Here is a 25,654-nt window from a genome sequence, read left to right as displayed (position 1 = left end):
CATCATTCAAGAATTACATACATGTTCTAAAAAACCTCTCTCCTACCGTTTTTGCGTGGATTTCGTCACAAAAAAATCACATTCCAGCAAAAAATGCTACTATTCATACCAGCAAGGAAACTAAGCAATGGATTAGGGACCAAAAACTTAATTTTTAGGCTGACTGGGTCGCTCTCCAGACTTGAATCCTGTTGAAAATCTCAAGGGGATCCTTGCACTTAGAATCTACACTGAAGGAAAGCGGTACACCACGATTGAAGAGCTCAAGGTCGCAATGTCGAAAAACGGAAAAACATCGAGAAATACGTTCAGTAAAATTTGGTAAATAGTATGCCAACAGGAATTCTCCAGGTTATTAGCCAAAATGCCAATTGTTGACATGTGAATCAGGCAACAGATTTAAATTTTTCATTGATAATTCTTTTGAATTTTGAAATGGTCTTATAGAAACTGGACAGCTGAAATTGTCATATTTAAGCACAACAGAGAAACAAACAAACTTTTTTGAACGAAATTGACGTTAAATATACTTGATTCTAAACATTCTACAATGTATGAATGTATCTTGTTGAAATTCTAACTGCTTGTTGCAACGAAACATAATCAGCGTGGTCTTATAGAAGTTGGACAGAGTGTATCATCAAATCATCGACATCTACTTAACGTAACGGTGTACTTTGATGGAAGACAAATCTTCCATTGCAAATGCTTTCACAGTCCACTTTCCACCAATAACATCGCTGCAATCAATCCGAGAAGAATTTCCATATGATTAGTTTTCTTTCTGCCTCCCTGCATGCAATCAAAATTCCAACCATGTACGAGACACACTTTACTCGACAATATAAACAGCAATCAAAGAGACAGTGCATCCTTCTTGTCTCGTTCGTCATTCGGTGTGGCGGTGGGTGGGAGCCAAGCGCCAAGACATTTGAAATTTGAATATGGGTATGTACATTATGTTCCAGCAGACTTCCCGAATTGAGGAGACGCCCGTTCTGATCTCGTTCTCAATGAGCAAAAAAAGCTCGTGCGGAACTAAACACGATAGCATTATACTCTCGTGTATCGCAAGAAAAGTTTTTGTTTTGTAGCCCTGCTTCCGTTTCCGTTGCAGAGAGACCACAAGCGAACTCACCAAAGCCGACTTGAAATGAGAATTTATTTATTTATGGTAAACATCGCCGACAGAAACTTTGGAAGATTTTTTTTTTGCCTCTGGAATGTCTTCAAACTTCCCGATGGGAAGAATCACAGATGTGACACAAATTCAACCGGCTTACGTTGCCAGACAAAGCGGCTGCTCGCTGCTGGCTGGGATGAAGCTTAGCTCAATAGCTTCCGCTATTGCACGAGGATGCGGAATGAAATGAATGCCGAGTGCCTTACGCAATTAAATCACTTCAACTGACTAAACTGTACAAGTTTGTTTCAATTGTTCATTGTGCAGCAGCCCTTCGAACATAATGGAATTCTCTCGAGTGGGCAGCAATTAATTGTGCTATAGCCCTAAAACGCAGAGAAAAAAAAGTCCACCCTTAGAATACAGAATGGAAAAAATGCCCCCGTTTTAAAAAGCTACCCGCGGGAGTACCGAGCATAAGTCGCTCAACTCAGAATCAGGCCTCGAAGCAACCAAAAATGGAACGAGGTGAGACGCTCATCCAGAAATTATGGATTTCATCACAGCGGGAAATCAAGTGGAGGGGCAGTTTCGTGCAGAGATCCTCAAAATTGAATCCTCTGACCGTAATGCTTTTTCTTGCCTGAAACACAATAGGGAGTCGATCAAATAAATTTCAAGGTGATCCTGATATCCGGAGAGGATGGTTTAGTTGAAATCTTTCAAATATTTGAATTTGAGAATTTCTTCAACTTAGTTTGTTGTCATTTTCGACCACAGACTTTCTTCGGACAAAATACTAATCACATCAACAAACACCGTCCTTTTTGAGGTAGTAAATTATCTATGATTGATTGATAGAAAATGAAACTTTCTGTAAATACCCTGGAGTGCTTGCAAGTGGGGTAAGGCGGAGCTAGTTGGCCATTTTTGAATAAATTTGGTTATAGCTTTGTAGTACGAAGTCTTCGTTTATGTGCCACAATGAAGCTTTCCTTTAACCCTTTCACCAGAGAATCATTTATTTGACATTTTTCTTCTATTTACCGTCTTTATATTCCAGAATGAGGTGCTCCCGTGGCCGAGTAGTTAGCGTCCCACATTATCATGCCGGGGGTTCGGGTTCGATTTCCGTTCTGGCCAGGGGATTTTTGTCAAAGAAATTTCTTCCGACTTGCACTGTGATCACGCGTATTCTAGAGCTTGCCACTCCAGAATACATTCAAGGCGGGTTATCCGGCATAGAAATCTCAACTAGGTACTACAGGTCGGACTCGATTATCCGGAGTATTGATTTTTTTTCACTCCGGATAATCGAATCCTCCGGATAATCGAGTCAAAACATTTTTTTTTTCTTTATTTCTTTTTTTTGCATTTATTTTACGTTTTTTGAAAATAAAAGAGGAATTTGATTTTTGATTCATCCCCTTAAAGTCAGACGACACCTTTCTCACATGAAAAAAATAATTTATCCAGATTCTCTCAGGAGGTGATAGACGATCATATTTGATGAAAAAAATTCTCCTACGTTTATGTTCGAATTTCAACAATGACAGAGTTACAGAACTTTTTTTTTGTTTCGGACTCTGTTGCTTCCAACTGACTCTACATTAAAAAGTACGCTATGGAAGACGATTCTGATGCTTTCATTTGAAAGATGAGAAAATTTAGTACAGGAACAACTAAATTAGTGAATTTTAATAACATTTTGGAAGTAAAACACTTAATAGTTAATAATTTTTAATGTGTTAATATAAATTTTATTCTTAAAGTTTATATTAAACTAGATTTATTCCATCAATTCAAATGAGGTTCTTTAACCACTCCACAAATTGTTCTTTGACGCACAACTTCTATCTTTCTTAATTTGGCTGCAATATCGATATAAACAATTCCTGGTGAAAATTCGAGCAAAATCTTCAAAAATCACGATTGTAATAGCCACTTAAACTTCACCTTAACGTTGCAAGGGTACATTTCTCCATGAAATAAGCCATATTAGAAATATAAAAAAAATATTTTTTTCCAAACTGAATAGAATCGAGTCAAAAATTGTATATAATCGAATCACATATAATCGATTTTGTATATAATCGAGTCCGATCTGTACTGTATTCTATTAGTCAAATCATTTCATTTGATACCAATATTGAGGGGATTGCGAAAAATACATAGTCGACCATTTTGTGGCGGCGACCTTTTCGAATTTATGTTGTTCATAGTGTAGTGTATTCTCCAAATCAAGCCATTCAACCATTTGTTTGCGACGGCCAAATTGAATTTTTCAAGATCATGGAATACGCAGTTTAATAATGGCAGCAGAATTAAATGTATGTTCCAATTTTCAGATCAACCATTCAACAGGAACAGGGTCGATTTTCTAATAATGTGGGACAACCCAACAAACATTCAAGCATACATAGAAACAGGTCAAGCTGAATGAAACCATCCAAAAGTAATTAGTTGTTAGGGGACTGCGGCCATATTGAAATTGGATTTTTCATTATCTGCTATGTTCTACTAGTCGAGAACTTTCTTTTGATACATTTTTGGGCATTTTTCATAAATAACTGTGTTCTGCTAGTCAAGCCTTTTCATTTGATACCCATACTGATGGGGTTCTGAGAGAATAGGTAATCCGCCATTTTGTAGTTGCAGCATCTTACCGATGTCTCGATGTGACAACTCCGGATTCTCGAAATGAGTGCGCAGGATTAATTCACGACGCTATTTTTCGTTCGACGACATTTTTCCAAATTTACGAAAAATGGACAGTGAAGCATGGCCAACGTGATCTATACACTCTTATCTGATTATAAGCGAAAGCTGAAGATATAATTCCTAAAAATTAAATTTCTACAGCGTTTTTTCCGTGATGCAATTTGATGTGACACACCCTTTATTTGAATTTGAGAATTTCTACAACTTAGTTTGTTGTCATTTTCGACCACAGACTTTCTTCGGACAAAATACTAATCACATCAACAAACACCGTCCGTGAGTGAATTGACCTCACGTGACCGTGAATTATCCTACAGATTTCTCATCCGTTGCAAGATCATGAATCCATTGGTGATTGATAACTTCGAAAATCTACTCCAACTGACTCCTCAGTCAAGTTTTATGTCTTTATACCATGAGTACCTTACCCACGACGTGCACCCTTCACCAGGCATCTCCAACCAAGTTTGCTTCCCATACTTCTGCAATTCCTCTGTCATTTTTGATCTGTCCATGCGACCAAAAATCCATGGAATCCCAGATCACCTACGCTCCGATTCTATTCCGCCGATATTTTCGGCAGAATATGGGAAAGTTAGATCTGATAAAATGTTCTTTACTGACGGTTCATTCATAAACGGGTCCACTGGCTTCGGCATCTTCAATGAAAATTCCAGTGCCTCTTTCAAACTCAAAGATCCTTGTTCCGTGTATGTCGCTGAACTGGGTGCGATATATTACGCATTAGGGATCATTGAAACATTGCCCATCGACCACTATTTTATTTTTTCAGACAGTCTCAGCTCAATAGAGGCAATCCGCTCAATGAAAGTTGATAAATGCTCATCTTATTTCCTAACAAGAATAAGACAACTATTGAGTGTTTTGGTCGAAAAATTATTCAAGATTACCTTAGCATGGGTTCCCTCTCATTGCTCGATACCGGGGAATGAGAAAGCGGACTCGCTAGCTAAGGTGGGCGCTTCAGAAGGCACACTTTTTGAAAGGCAAATTGCTTATAATGAATTTTTCCACATTCCTCGTCAGTATACGCTCGTAAGTTGGCAGCGCATGTGGAGTGGTGATGAGTTCGGTCGTTGGTTACACACGATTATCCCTAAGGTCTCGACGAGTGCATGGTTCAAGGGATTGAATGTAGGTCGTGATTTCATTCGCGTGATATCTCGGCTTATGTCCAATCACTACAACCTAAACGCGCATCTCTATCGCATTGGGCTCGCAGCAAACAATCTTTGTGATTGTGGCGATGGCTACCACGACATCGAGCATGTTGTCTGGTCGTGTATCCGGTTCCATGCTGCTCGCTCTCAGCTCTCTAGAGTACTGAGAGCACAAGGCAGACAATCGGATTACCCCGTCCGGGATATCTTAGGTAGCCGTGATCCTGATCTTCTGCTTCATCTATACCTGTTCCTCAGAAACGCCGATGTCAACGTTTAATGATGTTTCCTTCGTTGTGTCCCCGTTTCATATCCCTCCTATCCAAACGATAAACTTTTACTTAGTCGCGGCAATACATACACACACTCTTTACAGATACACGGGCCGAAGGTTGTGCAGTCCACTGATCATTCAACAAGAGCCAAAGGTTGTACCGCTTATGACAACTCTACACGAGCTGATGATTGCGCCGGCTAGTGACCATTCTATCCTGGATTCCTCGAGTCGAGAAAGACGCACCACGCTAGATATGGGGTACAGACTAGGGGGGCGTTGCTGATTAATGGTCAGCTGCATCCCAATAGCAGGCATCCCGTGTCGGGCACACGTACAGAGCATCGAAGACTGCAACATACCAATTATGAGAACACTTGTAATACTAACCTCGAGCCAACCGCGAGTAATCGGTTACATATTACTAACATAGTTGTAAGCAAACATTGTAGAAAAATTGAACTCCCGGCCCCGTTAGGCTGACGCCATATGAGCCTTAATAAAATATATATTTTGGATAAAAAAAAAAAAAAAAAAAACAAACACCGTCCTTTTTGAGGTAGTAAATTATCTATGATTGATTGATAGAAAATGAAACTTTCTGTAAATACCCTGGAGTGTTTGCAAGTGGGGTAAGGCGGAGCTAGTTGGTCATTTTTGAATAAATTTGGTTATAGCTTTGTAGTACGAAGTCTTCGTGTATGTGCCACAATGAAGCTTTCCTTTTACCCTTTCACCAGAAAATCATTTATTTGACATTTTTCTTTTATTTAACGTCTTTATATTCCAGAATGAGGTGCTCCCGTGGCCGAATAGTTAGCGTCCCACATTATCATGCCGGGGGTTCGGGTTCGATTTCCGTTCTGGCCAGGGATGCAGTCAGATTTGCATTTTTCATAAATAACTGTATTCTACTAGTCAAGCCCTTTCATTTGATACCCATATTGATGGGGTTTTGGAAAAAAATATATATGACGCCGTTTTGTGGTGGTGGCCATTTGAAATTTAATTTTTCATAAATAATTGTATTCTACTAGTCAAGCCCTATCATTTGATATCTATATTGATGGAGTTCTGAGAAAATATGCAATCCGCCATTTTGTAGTGGCCGCCATCTTGGATTTGCATTTTTCATAAATAACTGTGTTCTACTAGTCAAGCCCTTTCGTTTGATACCCATATTGATAGGGTTGTGAAAAAAATATATCTTGCGGTGGCGGCCATTTTGGATTTGCATTTTTCATAAATAACTGTGTTCTACTAGTCCTTTCGTTTGATACCCATATTGATGAGGTTCTGAGAAAATATGTAATCCGCCATTTTGTAGTGGCCGCCATCTTTAATTTGCATTTTTCATAAATAACTACATTCTACATTTTGATACCCATATTAGCTATTCAATATTGAATTATTATACAAATTATTCGAAATTTCCGAAAATCAAAAATAAAATACTCCGGATAATCGAATCCCGGATAATCGTGTCTCCGGATAATCGAGTCCGACCTGTACTAACAAAAATGACGCAAGTAATACCTATGTTGAGAAGGCAAATGTTCCACTGGGAGCGTTAGTGCCATCCAAGAAGATATTTCTGAATATATAGGGTATGTCTATCATATAATAGGCATGTTCTATTTGGTCAAATAAAAGCGTTTTTTTCTATCAGAGGTTTCATTCATGATTTATCAATTAATTAATTCGAAACAAAAACAGTTAACAAATATCATGTTGTCAAAAAAAAAAAATGACAAAAAAATGGCATCAAAATCCGGAACTCTGCGACGCACAACTATAGATGTCTAAATTTTACGTTTATTCGATTATCCATTGATCACGAAGCCATTTTTAAATATTCGATTCATTCAAATAATTGCTTTTTAGCATTCAATTAATCTAGCAAATATTTATTTCTTGCCGACAAAATGAACAGACATTTACAATAAAAAAAGATTAAGATGTCATAACTTTGAACATTACATTAAATATAATTTTAAAATAAACATGGTGCAGAATGACGGTTTTTGAATGAAATGGTATTTCAGTATATTGATAAATTTACCATTTCATGATTTTTTTTGCAGACGATTAAGAAAAGAGCACATCATGAAAATTATGCAAAATATTTTTATTGCACCAACATACAATTTTCTCTGTTTTAAAATTACCTGTCCTCGAATGTTGTTGTAATATCCGATTTGTTCGAAAATTTCTGCTTGGTCCCTATAACTACTAGTTCGAAAGAGGTATATTTATAGTATCATTGACTATTTGTATGGTATATTTTCCTTGGAACTCTCAATTTGAATACTACCACTTTAGTACGGAAGCTTAGACCATCTCCTTCAACTCCGCTTCCTTCAGACGCCGAATTCTTCTTTCCAGTCTTCTCCACTGCCAAGGAATTATTTTTATGCTTCAACAAATGGTTTAGCATATTCGATGAATTTCGACAAAACACCATGACGGTTAAACAGATTTTGTACTGTACGAGTTGTAAAACGAGTTCCCTTTTTCATTAATCGCGACAATTGTGATAATTATTCGATGTATTATTATTTTGATTTTTCATTATTCGATACAAAATTACTCGATTAAAATGGCAGATATTTGATTATTTGAATAAATCGAAGGATTAACCGACGTCTCTATCTACGCATAACCGGTTCCTTGTTTGTTTTGACCAGTCTTCCGAAAAACATTTACACATGTCCACGCGATGTGAAATTCAATGTTTTTATTTGAACTCGAACATGATTTTCGCTAGTGCTGGATGTCTATCCCAAACACGAATAATGATACACAAACATAAACATGTGTAAACAAACACGATGTTTATAATTCAAGAACATCATGAACAAACGTATCACCCGATGTCACAGTATTCATTGCTTTCGTTTCGTTTCTTTTCATGCACGGAAAAAAAAATATTCATCCTAAAACATTTCTTCGTAGAATACATTTTCAATAAAAAGAGGCTGAAATTTAGTTCGCGTTACAAAAATTGCATGAACTAAGAGGCTATGAGTTCATGTACATTTTGCGAGTCTGATTAAATTATCATTGGTTTCGTGCAAACGATGTTAATTTTCTGAATAGAAAGAAGATTTCTATGAGAATTTTTTTTTTGCGTGCATGTTGCCAATTGAAGTCTGGGGAGCCGACTGCACAGCGGACGATGTCGTACAAATGCTGGCGAAATGAATAAATAAATACCCAAAAATTTGTTTTAGATGCATGTTTTCAGGAAAGTTTACAGATATTCTTGATATATAAGTTTTATTGGACCAAGTTAGGGCGTTCAAAAAACCAATTCCGAAAGAATCATTTTCCACGGTAATGTTTCTGAAAAATTTGAAATGAAAATGAAAAAACTAAAAGCTACACTTACACTACACTACATATGCTATGTGTGTATGCGATTGCATCATCATCTCTTCTCCGGTGGTGTTCGTCGTGAACAAGCAGTATTAGCCATTTGTAAACATTCAAAGATCCAGTCAAAATTCTACTCCTGTGGTCGAGTGGTTAGGGTCACGCCTAACATCTCACTGCTGAATAATTCTGGTACTTTATATTCGATTAAAATTATAGAAATATTGTAATCAAAATTTGTTGTGGGTAACTAAACATCTCCGCCATGCTCTATTCAATTTTAATACTTGTTCAAATAAAATGATTTGAAAGTTACGTTGTTGAAACAGAACCCTTCGTTGGACAAAACCAAACATTTTGAAGTAAGAAAAATCTATTGTAATAATAAAATGAAATATAATAAATACAGTGCTATAATAGAAGTCGATGGGGATACTTATAATAAAATGATAGAGACTAAATCAGTATTTTGCGGGTTTGAAAAATGTCGAGTTATTGATGGATTGAGGATTCTAAGATGCTTCAAATGCTGTGAATATGGTCACAAAATTGTCGACTGCCAAGCAAAACACAGCGTGTGTCCGAAATGTGGCAAAAATCATGAATTCAAGAACTGTACATCCGAAGAAATTCAATGTTCAAATTGTAACAAAATTAAAAACGAACGAAGAATAGACATAGATACGAAACATTTCGCGTGGAGTACAAACTGCCCTATATTCCTCCGAAACTACGAGAGGAAAAAGGAACAGGTGGACTTCTCTATTTAGCCACCCAAGAAAGGAGAATTGAAAAAATATGATGCGCTTTATCTAAATGTGGCTGGATTACGGACACACTTCGACGAAATAGAAATATTGTTGTCCAATGAAAAACCGAAATTATTAATTATGGTTGAAACACATTTAACGGAATTGACTGATCTGAATGGATTCAATGTAGTTGGATACACAATGATCAATTGTTTGTCGAGATCTGCCCATACTGGAGGCGTATCTATGTATATTTCGAACCTTTTATATTTTAAAGAAATTTTCAATGGAACATATGGGGACAATTGGTTTCTAGCCGTTGAAGTCAGAGGATGCAAAATAAGGAATATACGCTGGAATATACCATTCGCCTAGTGCTAGTGACAAGGACTTCTTAGAATTTTTGGAAGATGCATGGCTACAGCACATACAAGTATATGAACAAAAAATGATTGTCATAACTGGTGATTTTAACATTGATTGGGACGAGCATAGGAAATCTTTTGAATTAAAAGCAATCACCCAAGCCGCTGGATTCAGACAAAGAATAAATGATCACACTAGAATAACCAGAACATCTTCGACGACCATTGACTTAGTATTTACGAATTTCGACGATGGTGTGATTGAAATTTTTTACAATAGCAAAATCTCGGATCATGAAACAATTGGAATGGTCTACCATTTTTCTGATGTTGACTTTTCTGAAATAAAAAAGGAAAAATCATATAAGTGTTGGAACAATTATTCAAAACGAATATTGCAATCTGTTTTACAGAACAAAATAACTCCGATTGGAGAACGAATCTCTCTTCATGATGTTGCAAAAAATCTAGAAGAAGCGCTTTGTTCTTCAATGAAACAGATAATTGCCGGTAGTCAGACTGCCGTTCCAGTACTCAGAAATATTAGTAACAAAGCCTGGTATAACTCTACGTTGGCTAACATAAAGAGACGAAGAGATTATTACTTAATAATAGCTAAACGCACAAAAACTATTGGAAATTGGAGCACGTACAGAATATGGAGAAATATTTATGTACGTGAACTTAAGCATTCCAAGAATAAATTCATCCAAAATGAGATAAATACAATACAGCATGATCCGAAGAAGCTATGGAAAAAAATCAAATCATTATGTAATCCAGGCGGCAGCAAGGATATCGACATTGAGTTTGACGGTAAAAAGGAAAATAACAATATAACAGCAGAGAAACTCAACAATTTTTTCACTTCAAGTGTGGAAGAAATCCACAATGGTATTGTAGCTCCATCAAATCGACTGAATTTTGTTTTCCCTGGCCTGTCTTCACAATTGAGATGCTTTAAAACTATCAACATGGAAACTCTTAGGAAGGTAGTAATGGATTTGAAAAACTGTGCAGGTGTTGAGAATATCAATAAAACCGTATTAGTAGATGCATTTGATCAAATCAAAGAAAATCTACTATATATAATAAATGAATCTATGCTTCGGGGCGAATGCCCTCATACTTGGAAGAAATCTGTTGCTATACCGATTCCAAAAAATCCGAAATCGTCCAAGCCAGAAGACCGGAGACCAGTGAATATGTTGCCATTATACGAAAAGATCCTCGAAATCGTTATCAAAGACCAACTGTTGGAACATATAACGAAAAATGGAATTCTGGTAGAGGAACAGTCAGGGTTCAGGAAAAACCACTCTTGTGAAACGGCTCTCAATTTATTACTCCTGAAATGGAAACAGGCTATCGAAACGAAAAAAATAGTATTGGCTGTATTTATTGACTTGAAGAGGGCTTTTGAAACAGTAGATCGAATGAAATTACTTGATTTGCTTTCCAATTATAATGTAACTGGACCTGTATTGAACTGGTTTGAAAGTTACCTGAACGGGCGAACACAAATCACTATTTACAGGGACAGTGAATCATCGGCGGGACCAGTGAATCTGGGTGTACCTCAAGGAAGTGTTCTGGGGCCGCTGCTTTTCTTGCTTTATATTAATGACATTAAACAGGTGTTAAATGACAGTGACGTAAACTTGTTTGCTGACGACACAGTGATATTCATTGTTGCTGAGACATTGCAAGATTGCTTCGTCAAGATGAACCGTGAACTGCAAAACTTAGACGAATGGTTGAGATGGAAAAAACTTAAGTTAAATATTAGCAAAACAAAGTATATGGTAGTATCGACACGCAATCTTGACAGTGATAGTCTTAGTATAACTATCGATGGGCAAACTGTGGAAAGAACGACTTCAATCAAATATCTTGGCGTTATTCTTGACGAAACGCTGCGCTTCGACGAACATATAAACTATACTATAAAGAAGGCAGCTCAAAAATATGGAGTGCTTTGTAGAATTAATCGATTCTTGACCTTTGAAAGTAAAATTACCATCTACAAAGCATTGATCGCTCCACATTTCGATTATTGTGCATCTGTGCTATTTCTCGCAAATAAGAGGCAAATGAATAGAATGCAAATTGTTCAAAACAAGGCCATGCGCTTGATATTGAGATGCGATCGACTTATTCCACGAAGATTTATGCTTGAATGCCTACAATGGATGTCAGTGGGACAGCGTATCAAATATTGCACTCTTACGTTCATATATAAGATGGTTAGCGGCATGACACCGAACTATTTACAAAACACGATAACGTATGGAAGAGATATGCACCGATATAACACAAGGCAAGCAAGTGACCTCAGAACCATGAACTTTCGAATGTCATGTACCCAAAACTCACTTTTTTATAAAGGATATCGATTACCAAATGAAGCAAAGACAGCAACAAGCCTTCGAATATTCCGTAGTATTTGTAAAGAGTTTTTGAAGCATGATTTAGATTTTTGACCCTGCATATAATTAATGTTAGTGTGTAAGATGACGAAGTTTAACGGATATTTGTATTTTCTTATCTTTAGACTATAATGATGATGGTTAACTTAAACAATATTTGTGAAATCTTCAATAGTTTGAGCCCGCGCGCGTTAGCACACATAGACAACTTGAGATAGAACATATGCAAAAACAATTCTTTTTAATGAAAGCATTCAAATGGGTTTAATGTGGAAACCAGAGGTAAGCTAGGGATAGCTCAATCGGAATACTTGTAAATTCATCTTCTCAATAGATAATTATAACAAGATTTTTCTGTGTTGTGGCAGATCTTATTGCAGATTCAGGTTGACACGTTTATACCCCAGATTGAATGTAGGGCCTGAAGTATCGGCTGGAATTAGGCTTAGGTTTGCTCAGCTGTCTGGTTTCGAAAACGATTAACAGACCGTTGTCGGGTATCCAGTGAAGCGGGAATTCCTTTGTAAATTTTAGGCTAATGCTGACATAGGTATTGGGTTCAATTCCTGATCGGTCAAGGATTTTTTCGGGTTGGAAATTTTCTTGACATGCCTTGGGATATGTAAAGTAATGGGCCTGAAGTATTGGCTAGAATTAGGCTTGGGTTTGCTCAGCTACCAGAACTCGGAAACGATCGCAAATGCAGGCCGTGACCGGGGATCTGATAAAGTGGGATTTCCCTTGTAAGTTCATGGCTAATATTGACATAGGCATGGGGTTCAATTCCCGATCGGTCCAGGGTCTTCCCGGGTTGGAAACTCTCTCGACATGCCATGGGTTAAATACGTTAAGTTGATAACATAAATTGTTCTTCAATTAGGAATCTATGTTTGTAATATAACCAGTCCGTTTGTTTTGTTTTTTACTTCAATGTGCTTACTGGTTATTTTAATAATTGTTACATAAAGATCAACAAGAGAACTCGTACAGTACAAACTTTTTGAGGTGATCATCATCATTATTTCATTATTTCATAAAACGAGGTAATTATTGTCTTTTGAGTGTATGTGTGTCCGTGTATTTTTCTTGTCAATACTATGGTGATGATGGTATTTTTTTTTTTTGCTTTTATATATATCTTAGTTATTCAATTAAATTTAAAAAATAATTGTGAAGTCTGCAATAGTTTGAGCCCGCGCGCGTTGGCAAACATAGAGAAACGTGTGATTGAACAAAAGCAAAAGAATTTTTGATCGAATAAAACAAAGTCATTCCAAGGGGTTTAATGTGGAAACCTGAGGTAACCTATGGATAGCTCAATCGGAATACTTGTAAATTCATCTTCTCAACAGATAATTATATCAAGATTTTTCTGTGTTGTGGCGGATCTCATCGCAGATTCAGGTTGACACGTTTATACCCCAGGTTGAATGTAGGGCCTGAAGTATCGGCTGGAATTAGGCTTAGGTTTGCTCAGCTGTCTGGTCTCGAAAACGATTAACAGACCGTTGTCGGGTATCCAGTGAAGCGGGAATTCCTTTGTAAATTCTAGGCTAATGCTGACATAGGTATTGGGTTCAATTCCTGATCGGTCAAGAATTTTTTCGGGTTGGAAATTTTCTTGACATGCCTTGGGATATGTGAAGTGATGGGCCTGAAGTGTCGGCTAGAATAAGGCTTGGGTTTGCTCAGCTACTAGAACTCGGAAACGATCGCAATTGCAGGCCGTGGCCGGGGATCTGATAAAGCGGGATTTCCCTTGAAAATTCATGGCTAATACTGACATAGGCATTGGGTTCAATTCCCGATCGGTCTAGGGTCTTCCCGGGTTGGAAATTCTCTCGACATGCCATGGAATGAATACTTTAGACAAAGGCTTAAATTGTTCTATCGATTAGTAATCTATGTCTGCGGGATAACCAGTCCGTTTTCTTTTCAATTTAATGTGCTTACTGGTTAGTATGATGTAATAAACTCAGTAACTCAATTATTATCAATAAGATAACTCGTCCCGCTCAAGCCTTTGTAGGGGAAAGAGGTGGGACCATCATCATCATTCAAAAAAAAAGATAAACACAACGACTGACGTCACTATTTGCGAAATAGTTATGGCAGCGCATGCTATGTCGCTCGAAACTCGACCATCTTCATTACCTTTTTTCCAGGACATTGGGTGGGTGCAATAGGACATCCCATCCGAGCTTCCGTAGCTTCTGGCGGGTCATCAAAGATGAGTGAGGCCGAGCGTTGTCCTGGTGGAAAACAACACCATTCCTATTGATCATTTCTGGCCGCTTCTGGTCAATCGCCTGCTTCAAACGGTCAAGCTGCTCACAGTAGAGAATCGAGTTGAGGGTCTGGCCATAGTTGAGCAGCTCATAGTGGATGATACCCTCCCAATCTCACCAAACACACAGCAAAACCTTCCTGGCCATCAATTTGCGCTTGGCGATGGTTTGGGCCGGCTCACCGCGCTTCGACCACGACTTTTTTCGCTTTAGGTTGTGGTACGTGATCCACTTTTCATCACCAGTCACCATCTTCTTCAAAAATGGGTCGAGTTCGTTCCGTTTCAGCAGTGCATCGCAGGCGTTGATTCGGTCTAAAAGATTTTTTTTTGCGTCAACTCGTGTGGCACCCATACATCCAGCTTTTCTTTTTTTTTGGAATCCAATTTTCTGCAAATGGTTCCAAACGGTTTTATGGTCTATACTCAGTTCCTGGCCAATCGAGCGAGTGCTCACATGCCGGTCTACATGGATGATTTCAACGATTTTATCGGTTTCCACGACGATTGGCCTACCAGTACGGGGTGTATCTTCGACAGCCACTACACCAGAACGAAATCGATCAAACCAACGCTGTGCTGTGCGAATCGTTACAGTAACGGGTCCATAAACTACACGAATTTTTTCGGCTGCCTTCGTTGCAATTTTACCTCGCAGGTAGTAAAAAAAGGCGAATTTCTTGCTTGGTGGACTCCATCTTTGACGCGCTATAACTTGAGACTGAAAAGGACCATCACGCGATTTTGGAAGATTTTGCTTGATTTTTCACCAGAAACTGTTTATATTGATATTGCAGCGAAATTAAGATAGATAGAAGTTGGGTGTAAAAGAACAGATTGTAGAGAGCTTCAATTTAATTGATAGAAACAATATTATTTAATATGATTTTCTAGCATAAAATTATAATAACACATTAAAAATTACTAACTTTGAAGTTTTTCACTTCCAAAATGTTATTTAAATCCACTAATTTAGATGATTCACAACTATATCCTGTACTAAATATTCTCTTCTTTCAAATGAAAGCATCAAAATCGTCTTCCGTAGCATACTTTTTAATGCAGAGCCAGTTTGAGGCAACAGAGTCCGAAACCAAAAAAAAAGTTGTAATAGTAAAAGTTGTAACTCTGTTATTGTTGGAATTCGAACATATGCGTAGAAGGATTTTTGGGTTAAATTTGATATGTCGATCATCTGAATCGGTTCAGTAAATCAAAAGTAGTGAATTTTTGTTTTGGAAAAAAAGAATAAAAACTGGTTTTTCGGATCATCGGTTAGTTTTGAAAAATTATAACTGAAGAACAGAAAATAATGCCTCTCGGATTTTTGGATATGTTATGTAAAAAAGCCTCAGCTTTCAAGAAAAAATATAAAAAATAAAGCGCCCTTGGTCCCGAGCCCATGAAAACTATAAAAAACAAATACAATCATAAATTACGAAAACCAAATCCGATTCCTTCGCAATTGTAATTTTTTTTAGAGAAGACTAGCTTATTACTTCCAATTCGATATGGCGATTGTGTTCGGTGCAGTAGTTCAAAAGTTATGAATTTTTGAAGAAGCCGTGTTTGGATAAAATATTGAAACGTTGATTTTTCGGACCACTCTGAAATGGAAATGGTTACCCTAATAAAAAAAAAAATAAAACAAAACGGGTCTAATATTTTGCAACAAGGAACAAAACTACCACTTTTCATGAAAATCTGAGAACTACTGTATCGTTTTGACATGGAATTGCTGTATATGAAAACAAATATTCATGAAAATTCAATAAAAATAATTTTAAAATCGATTTCCATTAACATTTAAAACTAATATCTACAAACCTTTGTTTTAGGGGGGTCTCCGTAGCCACATTGGTTGCGCGTTCGCTTAGTAAGCGATCGATCGTGAGTTCAAAACTCAGGGCCCTCATTGACCATCTTTGTGTTGTTACAGAATAACTACGCCCACGCAACAATCATCAGCGATGGAGATCGATCCACGGTCGAAATAAGATCGATTCATCTATACAACTGCTCTGCTCTGCCAGACACATCGGACTGCTGTTCTATAAATAACTCAACAATGATCAATCAACTGTCTCCGCTGTCCGGTCTAACTGGATAATGGAAGAACAGAACGAAAACTCTTACGCCTATATGGCAACTGTGTAAGTGTGTACCATATGCAATGGTATAGAAGGGAATACTCTAACGCCGAAAACATGGCAACTGTGTAATGTGCTAATTATAGATATGATAAACATGTGACATGTATACGATTGAAATTCGGCTCTGTTACAGCTAAAATGCTAATGAGCCTAAAATAAACAAAAGGGATAAAAAAACCTTTGTTTTACGTTAGAACCGATATTTTATGATTATTAACCATTTTTAGAACAAACTTGACAATGCGCAAACAGTGAATGATTTTTGGCAAAATCGGCACCATGTTCGTATTTTTCAACCTACTTAATGAAAAGTTTTTCCAATTTGCCTATTTTATTGCATCACCTTACGCTTTCGAGAATCGAAAACAGTTTAGACGATTCCCACTTTTTTAAAAAATGAGTACAATCTACAAACTTTAATTCAATTTTCATAATCATCTAGTATCCGAATGTAAAGGATAATGGCCATCATGGGGTAATTTTACCGCCTCGTTACGGGATACTTTGGATGTGAAAAATTCCCCCTTTTCACATAAAAAAAATCAATTCAAACAAATGGGGGACGAAGGTTTTTTGTCTGTCTTTAAGATTGTCAAGAGTCACTAGTTAAGAAAGTCGACAGGAAAAGAAGTAATTTGGTGCAAACCTTGGGGCAAGCATCAAGCGATACATTCAGGGATCAAACGAAGGGTTGTTTCGTGAATTCGTGAATGTGTCGTAGGGGGTATAGTCGCAAAGAGGAACAGCAGATGAGGCGTTTATCCGAGGGAAATATGTGAAAGTCTGTAATAAACGGAGTGTAACTTATCATTTATCATCAGCGGCATATGCTCGGAATGCTTAATCAAATTAAACAATTGTTATGGTGGAGCTTAAGGGTGTGGAATAACGAAATAACAAATGCTTTCCGTCGTAGTATTCAACGGCAGTTTAAGTATTCCTTACAATTTCACAAACTGCTGCCGCTAAATTAAAACGCCCAAGGATCATCATTTTTCAACCTACTCCAACGGGAAATTCAGCGGACAATTTAATAACTCTCAAAGCTCTGTGTTCTTCACGTCCCCCCTCGCTCAGCGCGGCTAATACTTACCAATCCCGACGGACCTTTCAAGCCCCGTTGTAATGAACGCAGTCGGCAACATTCCCGCTGATATTTGATTTATCGCTAGCGAAAAGGTTGTCATCACAACAACACAAAAGATTCAAAAGGTTTTCCCCCCGCCTAAAAATATGCAATGGCTGGATGATATTCTATGCAACCCTCTCCCTCTCTCCTTGCTTTCGTGCACAGGACCTTGAATCTCGCACGTCTATCCTTCCAGAAACAGTCTCCGATGTGGCGGGAGGGGAAGCAGGCACTTCAATAGCATCCCTCGGTTGAACGGAGTTTCTGTTTGCCTGTTGTTATTTATTTTCAAACTGCAAACTCATTTTCTAGCCGTCTGTTGACTGGGATAAATTAATTTGTTACAAGGAAATGAACCATAATTGAAAGTATTTTCCATCCGAAAATAAATACAGATTTATGCAAGTAAATTAACTGAAAACTCCGCAGAAAAAAACCTTCGCTTGTAGCCGAATTTCTAAAAGTGGTGCGTCAGTCACGTTGAATCGTATTTTCCAATCATGCTGCATTTTTTGCACCACAGCCACCCCCCGCCCGCCCCGCTCCCGGCTGTCATTTGCACCCACTTTTCACCCCACCAGAAGAGTAATCAGCAGCGGTGGTTTTCATAATGAAAACGCTCCCTTTTGTCGAGCGAGGGTGAACTCATCGTGCACAATTGTTCGCTTCCACGGTTCGCGACCGTGAACCTTGCTCCTCGTCACTTCCATCGGTCGGTTCCCCCTTTTTTGTGTGTGCGAAATGAAAAGGATGCGTCTATTATATGGACCACCATTCGGGTGCGCCATTATCTGCAGCTATTTCGCAGAGAAAACGTTCCCAAGGAAGAAGAGGCTCCCATCCGCCGGGGGATGGGAATTCGTACGGGTATAGCATTTGCCGCTCATTACTATGCTGATTGAGCACTGCCAGTTGAAACCGGGCGCGCGGTTTATCCGAGAGATTCAGCATAAATTATTTATCGTGGCGGAGGTACGCAGATACGGAAAATGAGAAAGAGTAAAGCAAGTGATCTTCACGAGGAGTGATTGAAAGAAAGTATAAATTCTCAATGTTATAGTGCTTCAATGAAAAACAACTTTCAACTGTAGAACACAATACACCGCTTATCCAGCACTTATCCGACGAACACGGTCCACAATGTTTTGCCCCACTAAGTGTTTCATGACGGCCCGTCAATTATCCCGCGCTCGAATCAACTAATTAATCACATTATGAAATAACAATAACAGAAAGCAAAGTCATCCAAGGCGATAACCTAATTAGTTACCATGTGAAGCAGCAAATTTTGAACGGAAGAGAAACTCTATTCTTGCTTGACCGTGCCACGCAAGGGTCGTGCTCGGTGGATCGAACGGTTTTTCAGTATAACTTGTTTTTTTTTGTGTGTTTATGTAATGATAGCAAAAGAAAAGTTTTGTGGAAACATAGAAACATCATATTTTTTTCGGAGTATGAAGTGGGCAACGATGTTAATTGAGTTGTCAAACTCAGTATATTCAAATTTAACGAGGATATTTGTTGTCCAAAATAGTTTCCAAGCGTATTTTTGAAGCGAAATCAATCGGATTAGCGATATAATATATATGTGGAGCGTGCGTCGAATGAGAAATACTTCCAAGATCTAAGGATGGAACGTAACTCGCGCTTTTTTTGGTTCTAAACTATATCTATATATATATATATATATATATATATATATATATATATATATATATATATATATATATATATATATATATAAGTTACCGTCAATTCCAAACGGCAACACCAGCCATGCACCAGCTCGAACAACCTAAACAGCGGCATCATCACTTTTGGCCAAACGTCCCATCTTCACTGAAATAACATATTCAACGTAGACACCACAACACGAATCAGCATAACAGGCAACGGTACGCAACTCGAGAATGTAGGTATCAAATTCCCTTCGGCTCATTGAGTAGGCATAAATCATAAGTCATGTAAACTGGAAGCGATAATAAAGTTAGTCTTAATCTTACAGTGAACAAGTGTAGTTCTTTTTTTAAAAACGCTCTCCTTTAATTTAAAAACGTAAGTGGCGCAGTCGTGCGGATTGCGGTTTTAGTTAGAAGTTCGCGTGTGTGACCGAATCGACGGCTTATCGATTGTAGTGGCACCCCAAGGACAACTAACAAAACCAAGCGATCAGAACCAGCGAAGGAATATCGCAAAAATTAAGGTAAGCAAAAAGAGACTAGGTATAGTGATTTAATAACGAATAAAAAGGTGATTTTTTTTATAACCGGTACCAAGTGAAAAACTTTATAAAAAGATATTTTAATTTCCTAGAGACTAGGTGTAGTGATTTAATATTTAGTGATTTAATAACGAATAAAAAGGTGAATTTTTATAACCGGTACCAAGTAAAATACTTTTTTAAATAAGGAAATTTTAATTTCCAAAATTAAGCGATTTAGGAATTTCAATCGAGGCCGAGACATGGCAGAGAACCAGCTCGAACTTCTCCAAGCGAGTTTGGAACAACTGGCCAGCCGTCTGGCCGAGAAGGATGAGCAGATCGCTCAATTACAAATCCAAGCAGCGCAAGGTGAGCGAAATGCTCAATCACTTGCCGCCCAACTGGCTGCCAACAGGCAAGCGAACCCCGTGCAGGTGATTCAAGTGCCGGAGCAAAGAACGGAATCGATACTAAAATCGTTACAGACGCCCCAAATTATTCGGGATCTTCCGTGTTTCGACGGAAACCCGTTAAAATTAAACTCATTTTTAAAGGGGATTGATAATATAATCCCTCTGCTGAATGAGGCACAGAATACTAACGTCTATAGAGTGTGGATTCAAGCGATCCGCACAAAAGTAATTGGGGACGCTGACAACGTACTCGAACTATACGGCACCAACCTAACGTGGGCCGAGATAAAACAAACCCTAATCACACATTACAGCGACAGGCGTGACGAGGTCTCCCTCACCAGAGACCTCTTCAAATTGAACCAACTCGGAAACGTGGAAGAATTTTACTCCAAGGTATCGCACATCGTTTCACTGCTCACAAATAATCTGAGCATAACAGAACAAAATGCAGCCGTGAAACAAGCAAAGAAAGAATTTTTCCAGGACATAGGGCTAAAAGTTTTCCTCGCTGGCTTAAGAGAGCCGCTAGGACCAATCATTAGAGCCCAATGCCCCACTACAATGAAAGACGCTCTCCGACTTTGTATGGAGGAGCAAAACTATAATTATGTAAAATCATATAAACCAATGCTACCACCGAAACCATTTAATCACCCAAGAGCTCCTATTCCTCCAAACATACCTACCCGGCCAGTGAATCCTTTTAAATTTTCAGCACCATACAATGGTCCTGTGAACGTACCCCGTTTTCCACCGAACCCCAAACCAATCAATTGGCAACCTAATTTCTCTCCAAACCCAATTCAGAGACCCCCAATTTTCAGAAATAATTTCACCCAGCAACCAAATCCTAATTTTCCCCGCAATCAGTTTGGACAAAACCATCAAAATAATTTTCCCAAACCAGTCCCTATGGAGGTGGATCACTCGATCCGAAGTAGGAACGTAAATTACATGAATAGAAACAATAATAACCATTTTAAACCACGCCAGAATTTAAATCCTTTTCACCCAAGTCCCAACTATCATTTCGAACATTGTGAAGAAACATATTTGCCCGATTATGGACATGCTGAAAATGACAATTATGCCTTAGCGAAGGTTGAGGGAAATTACCCAGACTATGACCCCCATAACAACATCTATTCAGAAAATGATCCAAACATTTTCGGAGGAAACATCGAAACCAATGAGACATCTGAGAACACAGAAGGAAATGTAGATGATTTAAATTTTCAACCGGATTCAGACAGTTCAAACGGGAGATAACAAATTTTATCCCATATGTAAAATTAAACACGAAAATAGGAGAGATGAAATTTTTGATAGACAGTGGCGCTAACAAAAATTACATCAATCCTGCGAAAATTGCAAATCTAAAAATTTCCAAACTAAATCATTCTTTCGTCAGAAATATCAACGGCACCCATTCCATTAGCGAATCCGTTGAATTTTCTCCCTTCGATGGAAAACCTCCCATCACATTCTTTTTGTTCAAATTTCATCCCTACTTTGACGGACTTATTGGCTATCAAACATTGACTGAACTTGAAGCCGACATAATCACTTCTTCTAACACACTTAAATTTCCAGACTATACCATCCAGATGAGTAGGAAATATCCTAATTCCTACGACATCAACTTGAATGCAAATGAAGAGGTTCCTATAAAACTTCCAATAGACATACAGAACGGTGACTTCTATATTCCAGAACTTTACTCCTTAACAAACGACGTGAATATCCTTCCAGGACTCTATCGATCAACCGATAATAAAGCTACTGTCATGATTAGAAATACTAGCCATTGTCCGGTGAAAGTTAATTCAAACAGACCTATTTTTTCCGAATTAAACAATTTTGACGAAGTCTCACCTCCTGATTCAATGAATAATAACCCTCAAGAACTGCTGAAACAAATCCGCTCAGACCACCTAAACTCAGAAGAACGCCAAAATCTGTTCAAAATAATAAAGAAATACAGCGATATATTTCATCAAGAAGGACTAAACTTGACCTTCACAAGTGCTATTAAACACGAAATTAACACCAAAGATGAAATACCGGTACACTCGAAATCCTATAGATACCCTTATTGCCATAAAGCTGAAGTGCAACAGCAAATAAGCAAAATGCTCGATCAGGGTATTATTCGTCACTCGAGCAGCCCTTGGTCTTCCCCGGTGTGGATTGTCCCCAAGAAAGAGGACGCATCAGGGAAGCGAAAATGGCGTCTAGTGATAGACTATAGAAAATTGAACCAAAAGACTATCGAAGACAAGTACCCTATACCCAATATAAATGAAATATTGGACAAACTGGGACGTTGTCACTATTTCTCTACATTGGACTTAGCTAGTGGGTTTCACCAAATTGAAATTCAAGATCGGGACATACCAAAAACCGCCTTCAGCGTGGAGCATGGGCACTATGAATTCCTTAGGATGCCATTTGGTCTTCGGAATGCTCCATCCACGTTTCAACGCGTGATGGATAATGTCCTTAGAGATTATATTGGCACCATATGCCTTGTGTATATGGATGACATTATAATTTTCTCCACCAGTCTTCAAGAACACATCGAAAGCCTTTGTAAAATTTTCGATAGACTTAAAAGATTTAACATGAAACTTCAGTTGGACAAAAGCGAATTCTTGAAAAAAGAAGTTGCTTTCCTGGGTCATATTGTGACTCCAGAGGGCGTTAAGCCTAATCCCAATAAAATACAAACAATAAAAGAGTGGCCTTTACCTAAGAATGAGAAACAACTCCGTGGGTTCCTCGGCGTGTTAGGATATTATAGGAAGTTCATTAGAGACTTTGCGAAAATCGCAAAGCCCCTAACAAACTGTTTGAGGAAAGGTGAGGAAGTCCATCATTCAGAGGAATTTATTGAAGCTTTTCACAAATGTAAAAATATATTAACAAGTAGCGACATACTGCAATACCCCGACTTTACACGAGACTTCATCTTAACCACAGACGCCTCTAACCACGCGATTGGAGCCGTATTATCCCAAGGCATAATAGGTCGAGACAAACCAGTAGCGTTCGCCTCGAGAACTCTAACCAAATCCGAAGAAAATCTCTCAACGATCGAAAAGGAATTACTAGCCATTTGGTGGGGCTGTAAATACTTTCGACCATATTTATTTGGCCGCAAATTCACACTATACACTGACCACCAGCCCTTGACTTACGGTTTAAATTTGAAAACCCCCAACAGTAAATTGATCCGCTGGAGATTAGATCTTGAAGAATACGACTATGACATTAAATACCGACCAGGCAAACAAAACACTGTTGCCGACTCCCTATCTCGGATTCCCCTAGAGATCAATCTCAACGAAGACACAGATAATAACGAAGACGAAAACGATACCGACGACGCAACCGTTCATTCGGCAGACACGGATGACTCGGAATTCATACCTATGACACTAAAACCACTGAATGCATTTTCAAATCAAATAGTTTTAAAAATTGGACAGACAGACAGTGAAGAAGTCGAAGAGATTTTTCCACGCGTGTTCAGAAAAACGATAACAAAATTACATTTCGGAGTTCCGACCCTTCTAAGAATACTACGTGATTACACAAATCCAAAAAAATTAAATTGCATCAATTGTCCAGAGACCGTCCTACCTTCTCTTCAAATAGTCTACAAAAACTATTTTAGCCGAAATAAAACTTTTAGAATGAGAATATCCCAAATCACCTTAGAAGACGTCACTACCGAAGAACGCCAGAACGAAATCATACGAGGACAACACGATTTCGCCCACAGAGGTATTCAGGAAAATCTTCAGCAAATCTCTCGAACATACTATTTCCCTAGCATGAAAAGAAAAATCAGAACGTACATAAGATTATGCGATCAATGCAATAAAGCCAAATATGATAGAGCACCTTACAAAATCAAACTAGGACAGACCCCCATCCCAAAACGGCCACTAGAGATTATCCATGTGGACATATTCATATCTCAACCGGATATGTTCTTATCCATTGTAGATAAATTCTCTAGGTTCGGAGTTTTAGTAAGTATCAAGTCCAGAACAATACAAGATATAAGAAGAGCCCTTCTGAAGTTCTTTAGCACTCATGGGAAACCTCAACTTATTGTATGCGATAACGAGCCATCCATGAGATCTATTGAGGTTCGAGGACTCCTCGATGACCTAGGCATACAAATATATTTTACACCGACAAATCATAGCGAGACCAACGGAATAGTGGAAAGATTCCACAGTACACTCGCCGAGATTTATCGTTGTAATAGGCATAAGTATGAATCACTATCCAACAAAGAATTATACAGAATTTCTTGCACTTTATATAATGAAACCATACATTCTGCAACTAACATGAAACCCCGAGAAATCTTTTTAGGTATCAAGGACCAAGATGAAAGACCTCTGGACGCCGAAGAAATATTGGCAAAAAGAGATAAATTATATGACGAAGTCGTATTAACACTGACCAAAACACAAAGGAACACACATAAACAACACAACCGGCATCTGGAAGACGAACCAAAATTGGTCCCAGATCAGCAAGTGTTACATAAAGTGCAGGGAATTCGGAATAAAACGAGAAAACGATATTCAACGGTTCAAGTTGTCGAAGACAGATTGAAAAGCTTTATTGACGACTCGAATCGTAGATTACACAAAAATAATATAAAAAGAATAAATAATAACTAATAATATTTTTTCTTTCAGATGGCACTTTGTCTGTTGATCCTTCTTGTTCTGCAAATGCAACTTTATTTTGGACAAATCATTCAAATTCAAGACATTTCAACAAACCCCGGACTATTGACCATACGAATGGAATCAACATTCATCAAAAACGGACATATTCACGTTTATCACGAAGTAGACCTCGACCTATACCAACCTATACTTAACAAACTCAACACCATAATCACCGGATTAGAAACCTTTCCTAACATCAGAGAAATCACAAGAATGTTGCGTAGTAAGATGCATGAAATTACAAACTTATACAGAATCCTTTCCCCTAAGGAGAGACACAGAAGAGGAGCCTTCAATTTTTTAGGGTCTACAATAAAATTAATTACAGGAAACCTAGACCAAGAAGATTTAGACAGAATTAACACGGAGATTGAACATCTCAAGGCAGGAAATCGACAGTTAATTAATGAAAACAATTTACAAGCAACAATCAATGAAAAACTACAAAATAGAATAAATAAAATAATCCAATCCATTAATGACCAA

At 38.0% G+C, this 25,654-nt stretch overlaps 1 protein-coding gene across 11 annotated transcripts in view; it reads right to left on the bottom strand.

Moving 5' to 3' along the window:
- LOC129774904 (breast cancer anti-estrogen resistance protein 3 homolog) overlaps positions 1-25,654 on the bottom strand; it is a 141,886-nt gene that overhangs the window by 50,598 nt on the left and 65,634 nt on the right. The window contains exon 2 of one of the 11 annotated variants that reach the window (XM_055778971.1): positions 17,754-18,112. The exons of the other annotated variants lie outside the window; for them this stretch is intronic. The gene's annotated coding sequence lies outside the window, so the exon portion shown is untranslated. The remainder of the gene's footprint in view (positions 1-17,753; positions 18,113-25,654) is intronic. 11 annotated transcript variants of the gene reach the window in all.

This window comes from Toxorhynchites rutilus, chromosome 3, assembly GCF_029784135.1.
Source record: "Toxorhynchites rutilus septentrionalis strain SRP chromosome 3, ASM2978413v1, whole genome shotgun sequence".
Classification (NCBI taxonomy): domain Eukaryota; kingdom Metazoa; phylum Arthropoda; class Insecta; order Diptera; family Culicidae; genus Toxorhynchites; species Toxorhynchites rutilus.
This window is presented reverse-complemented; position numbering and strand designations above follow the sequence as displayed.